Below are 17,531 nucleotides of genomic sequence, written 5' to 3'. Positions count from 1 at the left end.
AAGATAGTTTTCCTTTATAACATTTTTCTCACTTTTCTTTTGCCTTTTCAATCCACTCTCCAGCCAGGTATCCTACAACATTTTAATTGAAGAGAAAACATACACTGTGAACCTAATGCAAAAGTCAGTGACCTACATTATTTTCACCTTTTCTTTGTTCTATTTATAATTACTATTTATATTTATTCAGAAAGTAATTATTTTGCATTCTTTAATATTTTCAGTTGCTGGCTATTTGTCTCTTATTTTATGCTTCAGAAAAATGTTTTAAGCATATATATTATCTTGAAATTTTCATTAATACATAAATATGACTTGTTTTCAAGTTCTCATATTCAACTTAGTCTGAAAGAACATAGTGGATTTTTGAGTGGAAAGAACAGTGAGTTTTAAATTAGTTTATACATCAGAATGTATTAAGGATGTAGAATATAACTAATTACCCAAACTCAATCCCATACAAGCTGAGGAAATTAGTTAAAAAAAAAAAAAGCACGCCATATTCGGGAATAAAGAAAAATCAAAACTCTAGTGGTCTTTTTTCTATGGGTCCTTTATTAAAAGTTTTAGTCAGTCTGTCTGTATTATCTTCATCAAGAAAATTCTGGCTTTTCTTACCACTTTCATTTTCATATATTTTACAAAAAACTCTTCCACAAAGAAATGTCCATAGATATTGATTGTAACTTCATTGAATCTACATAGTACTTTTGGAGGAAATTTTCCTGTCATCCTCTTTCAATTTTTTATTCAGTCAGGAATTTTTTAATTGAGTCTGAAACTCCTTTAATGCAATCCAAATTATTATTTTCTTTGGAGGTATTATTATTTTCATATATTAAAAGAAATCTTTGTCTCCATACAGTCATGAATTCAAGCTGCCACTTTTGTCTAATAGTTTTTATTGTTTTCACTTTCATACTCTAGGATTCATCCAGAATTCATGTCTGTGTGTTTTAAGAGCATGGGAGTCCAGATTTGAGTATTTTTTTGTATTGCCCTCCAATGAATCCAGCACATGCTACTGAAAACATAATTTTCCCATTTGACTGTAATGAAATGTTTGTCATCATTCAAAAGAGTGTTTATGACAGGGATCTCTTTCTGGACTATTTTCTCAAATTTTAGGCTTACTCCCAAGCCCTATTTATCTGTACAGATATCACACAGTATTAAGTACTGTACTAAGTCTAGCTGTGTTCAACAATTTGAAGATGCTCTTGCTTTTCTTGATCCCTTGATTTTCTATATTATGTCTGAAGTCATTTTTGTCTTTTGTACATTTTATTTTATATTCCTTTTTCCTTCATAACCTCCATTTTAATGAATCGATTGTTTTATATTATATCATTTTCTCTCAATTAAATTCTTTGCTGTATAACTTTTTACTATTCTTTAGTAATTTCTCTAGACTAGCATATTAGTTCCTGAATTATTGAATCTAATGTAAATTATTACTTGTACAAGTTACTCTACATTGTTGGGGGCTTCCTTGGTGGCTCAGATGGTAAAGAATCTGCCTGCCATGCAGGAGACCCTGGTTCAATCCCTGGTTTGGAAAGACTCCCTGGGAAAAAAAATGGCTACTCACTCCAGTGTTCTTCCTTGGGGAATTCCATGGAGAGAGGAGCCTAAGTGGGCTTCAGTCCATGGGGTCAAAGAGTCAGACACAACTAGGGAACTAACACACACACACACATATGTTGTTAGATCATTAAGCCTTTCTCATTTCACTTGTCTTCTACTTTTTCATTATTTTTCTTGTATGCTTTTAAGCCCCAATGTGCTATTATGATTATTTTTTGTACAGTCAATGTCCCTCTATAATTAAGCATGCATTTACCCATTGTGGTGCTCTTCATTTTTCCTACATTTGTTTCTATCTGCAGTTAGTTTCTTTATGTCTCAGGAATTCTCTACACTTCTATTGTAGGTTTGCTTGTTTTTGATTTAGCTTGCATTCAGTGTTAAATATTAACCTTTTTCTTACTTTAAATATTTCAATTTATTGTATATCAAATTTACTTAAGTTGAAAATATACAAAATGATTATATATACATATATATATGTATATATATGTGTGTATATATATATATGTATATATATATATATATATATATATATGTTTTAAAAGTAAAGGATTTAGAAAGAAGTTCATCAAAAAAGTTCACAGTACAATTCCTGAACAGTGGGATTGCAAGTGATTTTTTTTTCTATGTACATTTACACATTTTTCTAAATTTTCTAGAACATACACATCCAGTTTCCTGTGTCAATTGTAACAAATCACCACAAACGGAGTAGATTACAACAACAGAAATGTATTGCCTCACATTTTTGGAGGCCAGATTTCTGAAATTAGTATCACTGAGACAAAATTAAGATGTCAGCAGGACTAGGCTCCCTGGGGGAGGCATAGTGTGTCTTCCACACCTCCCTGCTTCTGGTGGTTGCCAGCTTTCCTTGGCCTGTGACCTTATCATTTGAATCTTCAGGGCCAGCATCTTTCAAATCTCTCTCTGCCCCATCTTCACCTCATCTTTCCCTTTGTGGGCAGTTAAATCTCCTAAAAAAAAGAAAAATAGATGAATTGAGAGAGTAACAGTGGAACATATGCACTACCATGTATAAAACAGATAGCTAGTGGGCAGCTGCTGTATGTCACAGGGAGCTCAGCCTGGTGCTCTGTGATGACCTAGATGATGGGGTGGAAGGGGCTGAAGGGGGGCTTTCAGGAAGGAGAGGGATATATGTGTGTACTTATGGCTGATTCACATTGCACATCAGAAGCCAACACAACATTGTAAAGCAATTATCCTCCAATTAAAAATAAATCTTAAAAAAATCAAGAAAAGAAAGAAGATAATTTTTACAGTCCATGGGGTCGCAAAGAGTCGGACATGACTGAGCGACTTCACTCACTTTATAGTTGGTTTACAATATTGTGTTAGTTTCTACTGCACAACAAAGTGAATCAACCATACATACACATATATCACCTCTTTTTCATATTTCCTTCCCATTTAGTCCACCACAGACCATTGAGTAGTTAGTTCCCTGTGCTATACCATAGGTTCTCATTAGTTATCTATTTTATATATAGCAGCAACAGTGTATATACATCAATCCCAGTCTCCTAATTCATTCCACCCCTCTCTTTTCCCTCTTGGTGTTCATACTTTTTTTTTTTTAAACAACTGTGTTTAACCTTATTAAAAACTTTTTTGCTGGAATAACTTCTGGGATGACCTTTTTAAAATGACCTTTGTCCTTTATTTTTTCTTTTCTTTTTTTTTTTTTTAATTGTAGTGGTTTTTGTCATACATTGACTTGAATCAGTCATGGATTTACATGTATTCCCCATCCCGATCCACCTTAAATGAAAGGTGCTTTTGTCCTTTAAAAGTATTTATTTTATTGTCTTCTGGCTTTCTTTCCTCATTTGTATTGACAACTTAAGCTCTCAGTCTTAGTACTCTTCTTTGAAGGGACCATCTTTTTCTTCTTGATACTTATAAGGTTTTATTTTGGTTTTCATCAGCCTTTAAAACTAGTAATGTAGGTGGAATTTTTCTTTGCTTTTATCATGCTTGAATGAAATAGGATTCATTCAGTCTATATCATCAATCTTGAAAAAAAAAATTGGTCTTATTTTCAGAGATTTAAATTTAGCTCCTTGGTTACTCTGTGCAACTTCAAAATGTGGCAAATGATTTTACAGGGAAAGAAGCTATGTATTTGATACAACTTAATTATTCATAAAAATATTAAATATTCATGAAAAAGTTGGCTTAAAGCTCAACATTCAGAAAACTATGTATTTGATACAACTTAAATATTCATAAAATAAATATTCATGAAAAAGTTGGCTTAAAGCTCAGCATTCAGAAAACTAAGATCATGGCATCTGGTCCCATCACTTCATGGGAAATAGATGGAGAAACAGTTGAAGCAGTGTCAGACTTAATTTTTGGGGGCTCCAAAATCACTGCAGATGGTGACTGCAGCCAGGAAATTAAAAGATGCTTACTCCTTGGAAGGAAAGTTATGACCAACCTAGATAGCATATTAAAAAAAGCAGAGACATTACTTTGCCAACAAAGGTCCATCTAGTCAAGGCTATGATTTTTCCAGTGGTCATGTATGGATGTGAGAGTTGGACTGTGAATAAAGCTGAGTGCCGAAAAATTGATGCTTTTGATCTGTGGTGTTGGAGAAGACTCTTGAAAGTCCCTTGAACTGCAAGGAGATCCAACCAGTCCATCCTAAAGGAGATCAGTCCTGGGTGTTCACTGGAAGGACTGATGCTAAAGCTGAAACTCCAATACTTTGGCCACCTCATGCAAAGAGTTGACTCATTGGAAAAGACCCTGATGCTGGGAGGGATTGGGGGCAGAAGGAGAAGGGGACAACAGAAGATGAGATGGCTAAATGGCATCACTGACTCGATGGACATGAGTCTGAGTAAACTCCGGGAGTTGGTGATGGACAAGGAGACCTGGCCTGCTGTGTTTCATGGGGTCACTAAGAGTCGGACACGACTGAGCAACTGAACTGAAATATTCATATGTTTATTCCAGAACTACGCAGCCACCAAAGTTCTGCTGGTTTTTAGACTCGTTAGTAATAGCTTCCTCCCTCGGCCAAGCATAGATATATGACTTCTTTTTTTGCCAAAAAAACAGTACTTGCACATCACTAGCTAAACCTCTCATAGGGCTTTCAACCCAGAATCTGTGCATTCCCTAGAGCTCCACTCCATTGTGTGTTATTTTCTTTTTTTGCTACAGGAATGAGAAACATTTTGTTCTGCTTGTCATTGGTTTGGCTCTTTGAACTTTCACTTTAGCAAATTCAGAATGCCATGACAGTCACCAATCTTTATACTATACATATTGGGAAAATGAAAATGAAATACCTACACCTACCTTTTCTTTTTATACAGACTTTTAAATATCCTCTTCCCATGTTTACAAATAATGTATTTTATTTTATTTTTCATCATTTTTTAAATTTATTTATTTATTTTACTTTACCACATTGTATTGGTTTTTCCATACATTGACTTGAATCTGCCATGAGTGTACATGTGCTCCCTATCCTGAACCCCTGTCCCAACTCCCTCCCCATCCCACCCCTCTGGGTCATCCCAGTGCACCAGCCCCGAGCATCCTGTATCATGCATCGAACCTGGACTGATGATTCATTTCACATATGATAATTTACATGTTCCAATGCCACTCTCCCGTATCATCCTGCCCTCGCCCTCTCCCACAGAGTCCAAAAGACTGTTCAATACATCTGTGTCTCTCTTGCTGTCTCGCATACAGGGTTATCATTACCATCTTTCTAAATTCCATATATATGCATTAGTATACTGTATTGGTGTTTTTCCTTCTGGCTTACTTCACTCTGTATAAAAGGCTCCAGTTTCATCCACCTCATTAGAACTGATTCAAATGTACCTCTTTTTCATGGCTGAGTAATATTCTATGGTGTATACGCACCACAGCTTCCTTATCCATTCGTCTGCTGATGGGCATCTAGGTTGCTTCCATATCCTGGCTACTATAAACAGTGCTGCGATGAACATTGGGGTACACGTGTCTCTTTCAATTCTGGTTTCCTCAGTGTGTATGCCCAGCAGTGGGATTGCTGGGTCATATCACAGTTCTATTTCCATTTTTTAAGGAATTTCCACACTGTCCTCAATAATGGCTGTAATAGTTTGCATTCCCACAAACAGTGTAAGAGGGTTCCCTTTTCTCCACACCCTCTCCAGCATTTATTGCTTGTAGACTTTTGGATAGCAGCCATCCTGATTGGCGTGTAATGGTACCTCATTGAGGTTCTGATTTGCATTTCTCTGATAATGAGTGATGTTGAGCATCTTTTCATGTGCTTGTTAGCCATCTGTATGTCTTCTTTGGAGAAATTTCTGTTTAGTTCTTTGGCCCACTTTTTGATTGGGTCTTTTATTTTTCTGGAATTGAGCTGCAGGAGTTGCTTGTATATTTTTGAGATTAATTCTTTGTCTGTTTCTTCATTTGCTATTATTTTCTCCCAATCTGAGGGCTGTCTTTTCACTTTGCTTATAGTTTCCTTTGTTGTGCAAAAGCTTTGAATTTTAATTAGGTTTCATTTGTTTATTTTTGCTTTTATTTCCAATATTCTGAGAGGTGGGTCATAGAGGATCCTGCTGGGTTTATGTCAGAGAGTGTTTTGCCTATGTTCTCCTCTAGGAGTTTTATAGCTTCTGGTCTTACATTTAGATCTTTAATCCATTTGAGTTTATTTTTGTGTATGGTGTTAGAAAGTGTTCTAGTTTCATTCTTTTACAAGTGGTTGACCAGTTTTCCCAGCACCACTTGTTAAAGAGGTTGTCTTTTTTCCATTGTATATTCTTGCCTCCTTTGTCAAAGATGAGGTGTCCATAGGTTTGTGGATTCATCTCTGGGTTTTCTATTCTGTTCCATTGATCTATATTTCTGTCTTTGTGCCAGTACCACACTGTCTTGATGACTGTGGCTTTGTAGTAGAGACTGAAGTCAGGCAGGTTGATTCCTCCAGTTCCATTCTTCTTTCTCAAGATTACTTTGGCTATCCGAGGTTTTTTGGATTTCCATATTGTGAAAGTATTTGTTCTAGTTCTCTGAAAAATACCGTTGGTAGCTTGATAGGGAGTGCGCTGAATCTATAGATTGCTTTTCCTTGTATACTCATTTTCCCAATATTGATTCTTCCAATCCATGAACACGGTATATTTCTCCATCTATTTGTGTCCTCTTTGATTTCTTTCATCAGTGTTTTATAGTTTTCTGTATATAGGTCTTTTGTTTCTTTAGGTAGATTTATTCCTAAGTATTTTGTTCTTTTCATTGCAATGTGAATGGAATGCTTCCTTAATTTCTCTCTCTGTTTACTCATTGTTAATGTATAGGAATGCAAGGGATTTCTGTGTATTAATTTTATATCCTGCAACTTCACTATATTCATTGATTAGCTCTAGTAATTTTCTGGTGGAGCCTTTAGGATTTTCTATGTAGAGGATCATGTCATCTGCAAACAGTGAGAGTTTCACTTCTTCTTTTCGATTCTAGATTCTTTTTATTTCTTTTTCTGCTCTGATTGCTGTGGCCAAAACTTCCAAAACTATATTGAATAGTATTGGTGAGAGTGGGCACCCTTGTCTTGTTCCTGATTTTAGGGGAAATGCTTTCAATTTTTCACCATTGAGGATAATGTTTGCTGAGGGTTTATCATATATAGCTTTTATTATGTTGAGGCATGTTCCTTCTATTCCTGCTTTCTGGTGGGTTTTTATCATAAATGGATGTTGAATTTTGTCAAAGGCTTCCTCTGCATCTATTGAGATAATCATATGGTTTTTATTTTTCAATTTGTTAATGTGGTGTATTCCATTGATTTGCGGATATTGAAGAATCCTTGCATCCCTGGGATAAAGCCCATTTGGTCATGATGTATGATCTTTTTAATATGTTTTTGGATTCTGTTTGCTAGAATTTTGTTAAGGATTTTTGCATCTATGTTCATCAGTGATATTGGCCTCTAGTTTTCTTTTTTTGTGGCATCTTTGTCAGGTTTTGGTATTAAGGTGATGGTGCCCTCATAGAAAGATTTTGGAACTTTACCTTCCTCTGCAGTTTTCTAGAAGAGTTTGAGTACAATAGGTGTTAGTTCTTCTCTAAATTTTTGATAGAATTCAGCTGTGAAGCTGTCTGGTCCTGGGCTTTTTTTTTTTTTTTTTCTGATTACAGTTTCAATTTCCATGCTTGTGATGGGCCTGTTGAGATTTTATATTTCTTCCTGGTTCAGTTTTGGAAAGTTATACTTTTCTAAGAATTTGTCCATTTTTTCCAAATTGTCCATTTTATTTGCATATAGATGCTGATAATAGTCTCTTATGATCCTTTGTTTTTCTGTGTTGTCTGTTGTGGTCTCTCCATTTTCATTTCTAATTTTGTTGATTTGATTTTTCTCCCTTTGTTTCTTGATGAGTCTGGCTAATGGTTTGTCAATTTTATTTACCTTCTCAAAGAACCAGCTTTTGGTATTGTTGATTTTTGCTATGGTCTCTTTTGCTTCTTTTGCATTTATTTGTGCCCTAATTTTTAAGATTTCTTTCCTTCTACTAACCCTGGGGTTCATAATTTCTTCCTTTTCAAGTTGCTTTAGGTATAGAGTTAGGTTATTTATTTGACTTTTTTCTTGTTTCTTGGGGTAAGACTGTATTGCTATGAACCTTCCCCTTTGAACTGCTTTTACAGTGTCCCATAGATTTTGGGTTGTTTTGTTTTCATTTTCATTCGTTTCTATGCATATTTTGATTTCTTTTTTGATTTCTTCTGTGATTTGTTGGTTGTTCAGCAGCGTGTTGTTCAGCCTCCATATGTTGGAATTTTAAATAGTTTTTCTCCTGTAATTGACATCTAATCTTACTGCATTGTGGTCAGAAAAGATACTTGGAATGATTTCAATTATTTTGAATTTACCAAGGCTAGATTTATGGCCCAGGAGATGGTCTATCCTGAAGAAAGTTCCTTGTGTGCTTGAGAAAAAGGTGAAATTCATTGTTTTGGGGGTAAAATGTCCTAAAAATATCAACTTGGTCTAACTGGTCTATTGTATCATTTAAAGTTTGTGTTTCTTTGTTAATTTTCTGTTTAGTTGATCTATCCATAGGTATGAGTGGAGTATTAAAGTCTCCCACTATTTTTGTGTTATTGTTAATTTCCCCTTTCATACTTGTTAGCATTTGTCCTACATATTGTGGTGCTTCTATGTTGGGTGCATATATATTTATGATTGTTATATCTTCTTCTTTGATTGATCCTTTGATCATTATGTAGTGTCCATCATTGTCTCTTTACAGCCTTTGTTTTAAAGTCTGTTTTATCTGATATGAGTATTGCTACTTCTGCTTTCTTTTGGTCTCTATTTGCATGGAATATCTTTTTCCAGCCCTTCACTTTCAGTCTGTATGTGTCCCTTGTTTTGAGGTGGGTCTCTTGTAGACAACATATATAGGGATCTTGTTTTTGTATACATTCAGCCAGTCTTTGTCTTTTGGTTGGGTTATTCAGCCCATTTACATTTAAGGTAATTATTGATAAGTATGATCCCTTTGCCATTTAGTTTATTGTTTTGGGTTCAAGTTTATACACCCTTTTTATGTTTCCTGTCTAGAGAAGATCTTTTAGCATTTGTTGGAGAGCTGGTTTGGTGGTGCTGAATTCTCTCAGCTTTTGCTTGTCTGTAAAGCTTTTGATTTCTCCTTCATATTTGAATGAGATCCTTGCTGGGTACAGTAATCTGGACTGTAGGTTATTTTCTTTTGGGTGGGGGCTGTAGGTTATTTTCTTTCATCATTTTAAGAATGTCCTGCCATTCCCTTCTGGCCTGAAGAGTTTCTATTCAAAGATCAGCTGTTATCCTTATGGGAATCCCCTTGTGTGTTATTTGTTGTTTTTCCCTTGCTGCTTTTAATATGTGTTCTTTGTGTTTGATCTTTGTTAATTTGATTAATATATGTCTTGGGGTGTTTCACCTTGGGTTTATCCTGTTTGGGACTCCCTGGGTTTCTTGGACTTGGCTGATTATTTCCTTCCCTATTGTAGGGACATTTTCAACTATTATCTCCTCAAGTATTTTCTCATGGTCTTTCTTTTTGTCCTCTTCTTCTGGGACTCCTATGATTCGAATGTTGGGGCATTTCATATTGTCCCAGAGGTCTCTGAGGTTGTCCTCATTTCTTTTAATTCTTTTTTCTTTTCTCCTCTCTGTTTCATTTATTTCTGCCATTCTATCTTCTACTTCACTTATCCTATCTTCTGCTTCCGTTATTCTACTGTTGGTTCCTTCCAGAGTGCTTTTGATCTCATTTATTGCATTATTCATTATATATTGACTCTTTTATTTCTTCTAGATCTTTGTTAAACCTTTCTTGCATCTTCTCCAGGACAGTTGGTAGTTCCTCTTTTTTGTGGAGGTTCCTTGCTGTGGGTGGGGTTGGATGGGTGGCTTGTCAAGGTTTTCTTGTTAGGGAAGCTTGTGTCAGTGTTTTGGTGGGTGGAGCTGGATTTCTTCTCTCTGGAGTGCAATGAAGTGTCCAGTAGTAACTTTTGAGATGTCTATGGGTTTGGTGTGACTTTGGTCAGTCTGTATATTGAGGCTCAGGGTTATGTTCCTGTGTTGCTGGAGAATTTGCGTGGTATGGGTTGCTCTGGAGCTTGTTGGCCCTTGGGTGGTGCTAGGTTTCAGTATAGGTATGGAGGTGTTTGATGAGCTCCTATCATTTAATGTTCCCTGGATTCAGCAGTTCTCTGGTATTCTCAGGATTTGGACTTAAGCCTCCTGCCTCTGGTTTTCAGTCTTATTCTTACAGTAGCCTCAAGACTTCTCCATCTATACAGCACCGATTATAAAACATCTAGGTTAATGATGAAAAGTTTCTCCGCAGTGAGGGACACCTCCTTTCAAAGACAATGGGCTGCCTTTCTGGTTGCCTGATGTCCTCTGCCACCAATCAGAAGTTGTTCTGTGGAATTTGCTCAGCTTTCAAATGTTCTTTCAATAGATTTGTGGGGGAGAAGATGGTCTCCCCGTCCTATTCCTCTGCCATCTTAGGTCCGCCCCCCAAATAATGTATTTTAAAGTGAGATCCCCACCTTGTCTGTTGACTTCATGTCATGTTAGTTCAATATTTGTTGGCTGTTATTTTCCAGATATTTTTAAAGAGCTTGAATTACATGAGTAAGCAAAATGCATATGAATTTTATATTATCAGATGAGACTAATAATAATGTGATTTTAAAAGGGGATTAGAAAGAATATTAGAAAGTGACACATGCTTAGGCAAAATTATAGAGCAAAGTAAGAAATGTCATTTGAAAATCATATGCTTAAAAATAAATGAAAAAAAAATATGCTTCAATAATTGGGAAAGTTGCCGAGTTTTATAAACTTGTCGAGAGAAGCCTCAGGGAGATGCGGGTATATAAGCAAAGACTTGAAGTAGGTGAGACAACCAGCTATGTTGAAAAACATCCGAGAAAGAGGCAACAGCTAGTGCGAATACCCTGAGATGAAAGTTTGCCCACAATGTTTAAAAAACATCAGGGAGGACAGTGTGACAGTGAGGTGAATGAAGAGAAGTCTGAAGACTAGAAATTTTGAGCCAAATTAGAACTGTATGTGTATGTGTTTGTGTTAGTCACTCAGTCGTGTCCGACTCTCTGTGACCCCATGGACTGCAGCCCACCAGGCTCCTCTGTCCATGGAATTCTCCAGGCAAGATTATTAGAGTGGGTTGCCATTTCCTTCTCCAATGTGAATTTTAGTAGTAGTAGTATAGTTGCTAAGTTGTATCTGACTCCCATGACCCCACAGAATCAGCCTCCCAGGCTCTCTGTCCATGGAATTCTCCAGGCAAGAACACTGGAGTGGGTTGCCATTTCCTTCTCCAAAATTAGAACTAAATTCTTGTATTCAGAGAATCTCTCTGTCTCTTTTCTCTCCCTTTCTCTCTCTCTCTCTTCCTATGTATAATAAATATAATAAAACAAATATCTTTTCAAAATCTAGTAAAGACATTTTCCCTTAGATACTTATTTAATTTTCCATGAGAAAACTTATTTTACAGAGCTTTCTTACCTCATAATTTTAGAGTTTATGGTTACGGTGGCAAAGGAAGTAGGAAACCTCTTGAAGAACAGTTCCACGTATGTTTTATTGTCTGTTTTGCCTTTATTACATGAGCTTCTGTGATCATCTTCCTTAGGGTCCACATGGTGCTAGAGTATAAAGGGCTGTGTTTTGGCATAAATATAACCATTTCCTTTTGGCAATGTGTTTTCAGTTAGCTTTGTGACACAGATGGTTAAACAAACCACATATAACCACGGTGCATTTAAGCTACTGTTTCATGATGGTGCACATGAATGTGGTAAAAGTGTTGAATATGGAATGAGATACTTACAATGAGAGAACCTGACTTGAGTCAGGAAAGCTAAATCTGGAAGAAAAGGAGAATCCGAAGATTTGTCTGAAGTATGTTCAGGGACCAAAGAAGTACACACATTACATTTCATGCACACTAAGGAATACATTAAATGTTTATCTATTTGGAATATTCAGAGCTTCATTTAATAAAGCTTGTGATTTTTTGTAAAACTAATATAGAAAGATGCATAGAATTTCAGGGGTTACTCATGCCTGAAATGCTCTTTTTACTTTTTCCATTTACCGTGCCTCACCGATACGTGAAACATATGGTGATACCCGGTCTCAGAGAAATCCACACAGAAATGGTTTTAAGCCAAGCCTTCAATAGAAGAATGTGGCCAAGGAAATGGGTTTTAAGATGGCAGGAGGCATATCTGCATTCCCCTTGGGGAATGGGTCTAAGACCAGTGACTCTGAGATAGCTAAGTATGCCCATAGCATGAAACGCCTGGGCAGGCACACAACAAGCAGGAGAAGGATATGAGCAGGCCAGGCCATGAAAGATATGCTGTGCCATGGAAATCCATGTGGACTTCATCCCTACTGACACAGGGAGCCACTGGGGAAATTCCAGCCAGAGCTAGCCTAGCCATGTTCACGCTCGCCGGTGGCTGTTCTGTTAGCAGTATAGAGGGTGAAACAGGGAAAGAGGTGGAAGGCCTTGCTAGCCTGGGAGAGCAGAAAAGAGATGACCACAAGTGCTGTGCACGTGTGGCAACTGGGGAATGAAGAGGCTTGTCCAGTGCAGCCTCTGATAATACCTGCACCAGAAGGTCTGTTTGCCTAAGGTGGTGACTGGTAGGACTGGGTGAGCACCATCATCCTTTATCACTGCTTTCTCTTTCCCTGGTTTCAGTTACCTGCTCTCAGCCACGTGGCACTAGTGGTAAAGAACCTGCCTATCAGTGTAGGAGATGCTGAAGATGTGGGTTCAATCCCTTGGATGGGAAGACCTCGTGGAGGAGGTCATGGCAAGCCAATCCAGTATTCTTGCCTAAGAATCCCGTGGGCAGAGGAGCCTGGCAGGCTACATAGACCATGGGGTCACAAAGAGTCGGACACAACTAAGCGACTTTAGCATGCACCAATACCTGTTTGACTTTTTGTTTGCAATCCTTATTTCTATGTAGCAAATTATATCACTATGTTGAAGTGAAAGCATTTTTATAGACTAAGCTCTTAACAGGGAAAATAATAAATATGGTGAGTTCTTTAAATTTTGCCCATCAGAGTAGGCAAATACATCTGAATCATCTATGGAGTTCTCTATACAAATGGATAAATAATGCACACTGTCTAGAAGTCTTATGATATATATACTTATGCATATATACATATATAATAGACATACTGTGTGGCATTTTTTGTGTGTGAAGGAGAGTGTGTGCATGCTCAATCATGTCCAACTCTTTGTGACCCTATGGACTAACCCACCAGGCTCCTCTGTTCATGGGATTCTCCAGGCAAGAATACTGGAGTGGGCTGTCATTTCCTTCTCCAGGGATCAAACCCACATCTTCTATGTCTCCTGCACTGGCAGACATATTATTTACCACTGAGCTACCTGGGAAACTTCGAGAGGGAGAGAGACAGAGATTTTAAAAAAAAAAAAAAAAATAGAGACAATAATATGCATGTGGCTGCTATGTCCCACACCTAATTTTTATGTGATTCTATATACCTAACACCTAACTCTATTTCCTCCCTCCCCAGGAGATAGTCATGAAAAACAAATGTGTACTTAAAGAGACAAATCAAAGACTGTTTTAGTAATAACCTGAATGTAGTAAGTTATTGAATGCTGGCCTCAAATGCCATGTTAGCAAAGTATTTGCCAAAGCTTCAAGCCTATCTTCAGTGTAGGAAAAATCAGGAGAGTTTATTAAATTAGGTTAGAAGCATATAAACCTGTTTTTCATGAATCCCACAAGTGATTTTCATCCCTAAAATCTTGCTAACTAAAGGCTTATCTACAAGAAACCAATTCAACCTATTAGACACAAAATTTGTTCCCTGATCATTTCTGTTCAGTTACTCAGTCATGTCCACTCTTTGTGACCCCATGGACTGCAGCATTCCAGTCTTCCCTGTCCATCACCAACTCCCAGAGCTTTCTCAAACTCGTGTCCATCAAGTCAGTGATGCCATCCAACCATCTCATTCTCTGACATCCTTTTCTCCTTCTGCCTTCAATCTTTCCCAGCATCAGGGTCTTTTCCAGTGAGTCAGTTCTTTGCATCAGGCAGCCAAAGTATTGGTGTTTCAGCTTCAGCATCGGTCCTTCCAATGAATATTCAGGACTGATTTCCTTTAGGATGGACTAGTTTGATCTCTTTGCAGTCCAAGGGACTCTCAAGAGTCTTCTCCAATACCACAGTTCAAAAGCATCAATTCTTCAGCACTCAGCTTTCTTTATAGTCCAGCTCTCACATATATACATGACTACTGGAAAAACCATAGCTTTAGCTAGACAGACCTTTGTCAGCAAAATAATGTCTCTGCTTTTTAATATGCTGTCTAGGTTGGTCATCACAGGGTTGTTCCCCATGTCTGCAGCTTACTTTATGATCTCTTCAGGGCAGAGTGATATTCATGCTGGTTCAAAAGTAAAATTACAAGATGGCATAACAATCTGAAATATGTATGCATGTAAAAATAGATGTCAAATTATAGGAGGAAGAAATGGACAGAAATGAAAAAATAAATAATTAAATTATTATTACTGAAGATTTAGACTTTCTCTCAATGGTGCTAGTGATAAAGAATCCACTTGCCAATGCAGGAGACCCAAGAGATGAGGGTTCAATCCCTGAGTCAGGAAGATCCCTGAATTAGGAAATGCCAATCTGCTCCAGTAATCTTACCTGGAGAATCCCCTGGACAGAGGAGCCTGGCAGGTTACAGTCCATAGAGCCACAAAGAGTCAGACGCAACTGGATGCACGTGCCCACACAAACACACACACACTCTCTCAATAATCAATAGGTGAAGTAGGAAGAAACTCACCAAATATGATGATGACTTTAGCAGAACTATCAATCAACTTGATCAAATCAAAATTTGTAGGAGGCACACACAACAGCAACATTCTTCCTGTTGCTAAGTTTATACACATTCATTTTGAGTGCTAGTAGAAGTCTGAACATGGTATGGTAAAGGAAAACAGTGCAGGAAAATGACAATAAAAAAACATGAAAAAACTGGGAAAGGAAATTGTATAAAAATAATAAACTTCTGAGTACTCTATCAACATTGTATTCTCTGTGACCTAAAATGATTAACTTTTCCAATCAACTTATGTATAAGATTGATATAATGTACTGATAATTTTGAAGAATTAGATATGTTATCAGTCTGGACAATATAAACCACATTTGCAGGAAAGTAGTTGAAACCTGGAGGAAAAGAAGAGATATTTTTTCTTGATTGTATAAAGTGTGATTTATGCAGATGAAGCTGTATATGAACCCACAGTCAAGAAATACAAATACGATGATAAGTCAATGAAGTATCTAAAATATGTAAGAGACTGTGTTAGTCTATGTCTAAAGAAATCACTCAAAAATTTGCACATAGAAAGTTTGATATAGGGAATTATTAACTGTAACAGGGATTAGAGTAAAAAAGAAATAAAGAGAACTTTAAAGGACATACGAATATCAGATACAAGAAGCAGTTGGCAACCCTAGGATGGGTTAAAGAAGCCTGTTTCTTTACCCCAGAGTTGGGATTGCTGAAAGTGGCATGACCATGAATCTTCGAATAGCAGAAGTCACTGTGGTGCTGTTCCAAATGATGCTGTGAAATTTCTCTTCAGAACCATCCAAGGGAAATCTGCCCTTTGGGTAGCCAGGAGAGCTGCTCACGCGCTGTCTCACCAAACTCACTCCACTGAGGAAGGAGAGGGGCCTGGACGGATGGAAACTACTGGCTGAAGGGTGTTAGTGACCACCAGTCACTGAAGCATCCTGGCTTTGCCACAAGTGTGCTCTCTGTAGGAGCCTACCAAGCTAGCACCCTGGAACCAGACAGCAGAGCTGTCTTCCCACGCTCACCAGCACCTGGTACTAGCAAAGCTTGATCCGTAGCAAAGGAAAAAATAATTAAGGGGCCCATATTCATTTGCACAAAGGAGGCAAAAGGTTAATTTGAAACTGAGTTGCAATGCATTAATAATCAACAGAGCCTTACAACTTAGACTATTCAGTTCCATATGCACTCACTTAAAAAAAAGATTTTTTTTTTTTTTTTGGCTGTTCCAGTCTTCGTTACTGTGCAGTCTTTTCCCTAGTTGCGGCGAGTGAGGGCGACTCTTCGTGGTAGTGTGCAGGCTTCTCACTACTGTAGCTTTTCTTGTTGTGGAGCACAGGCTCTAGGGCACAGGGTCAATAGTTGTGGCACACAAGCTTAGTTTCACTGAGGCATATGAGATCTTCCCATACCAGGGACTGAACACGCCTCTCCTGAATTGGCAGGCAGATTCTTTACCACTGAGCCACCACGGAAGCCCCCCACCGCCCATATGTGCTCTTTTATAGACATTTGAACCCTGAAAAAACAATGGAATCACCCATTTCTAGTTAACAAAATTCAACCAACCTTTTCACAGTTAAAGCGATTTTCAATCTTCCACAAATTGATGAGACACACAATCACGTGTCATTGCGTCCATTGGTAGCAATATTAAGCTCTCCACAAATTCAGTCACAATCCCGCTGAATACTGTGTTAACATGATGTTAAATTAACTTGTAAAGTTAACTTCCAACCACTTGTATGTAAGCTGATGATAGGAAGAGGGAGGGAAAAGAAGAAAATGTTTGGTACATACAAATAAAGATACATATGCATGTGCCAAGCCAAAAGAACATATGCAAAGCTGCTAGAGTCTTCGCTTCTGTGATCAGTTATGATTGCTGTGTATGACTTCTTTCTCCCACCACTTGCTCTGCATTTCCATTGCTCTCAACCGGACCTACCTAAGCTTCTTATGAATGTTTACATAGCAGAATAACACAAATCTTCATTCCCAAACAGTCTGCATCCTTAATCATATCTTATTTTGGTTACTGTTATAGTCAAGTGGATTGAAGACATAGCACTTTTTAAACAACAACTTTCCCTACTGTGTTCAGAGTCAGAACCTCCAGCCACTGTGTTGGCCTCCTCATTTGTACAGTGGCAGAAGTAGCTCAAAATCTCCAGGTGGACGTTTCATCATCCAAAGTAGTAGAATCATTATTGTGTCTCTGGGTGGACAAATTCCCCACTGGTGGATGGGAGCTAAAAGTTATTATGGTAGAAAGCAAAAAAGCTACAAAATAGTTATTAGATATAATGTTGGGAAGGTGAGACCCCCATTTCAACACCTTATATCTAGACAAATGTATTGAGGCTCTCAGTGAAGCTTGCCATATACTGGTCTCTGATGCAAAGAGAACCCCAGCCTTTCAGAGTAATGTCTCCCAACTACCAGGGTAGAAGAGTGTTCAGTAAGCTAGTCTACC

Source organism: Dama dama, chromosome 32, assembly GCF_033118175.1.
Source record: "Dama dama isolate Ldn47 chromosome 32, ASM3311817v1, whole genome shotgun sequence".
NCBI classification, from domain to species: domain Eukaryota; kingdom Metazoa; phylum Chordata; class Mammalia; order Artiodactyla; family Cervidae; genus Dama; species Dama dama.
Note: the sequence above shows the minus strand (reverse complement) of the source record.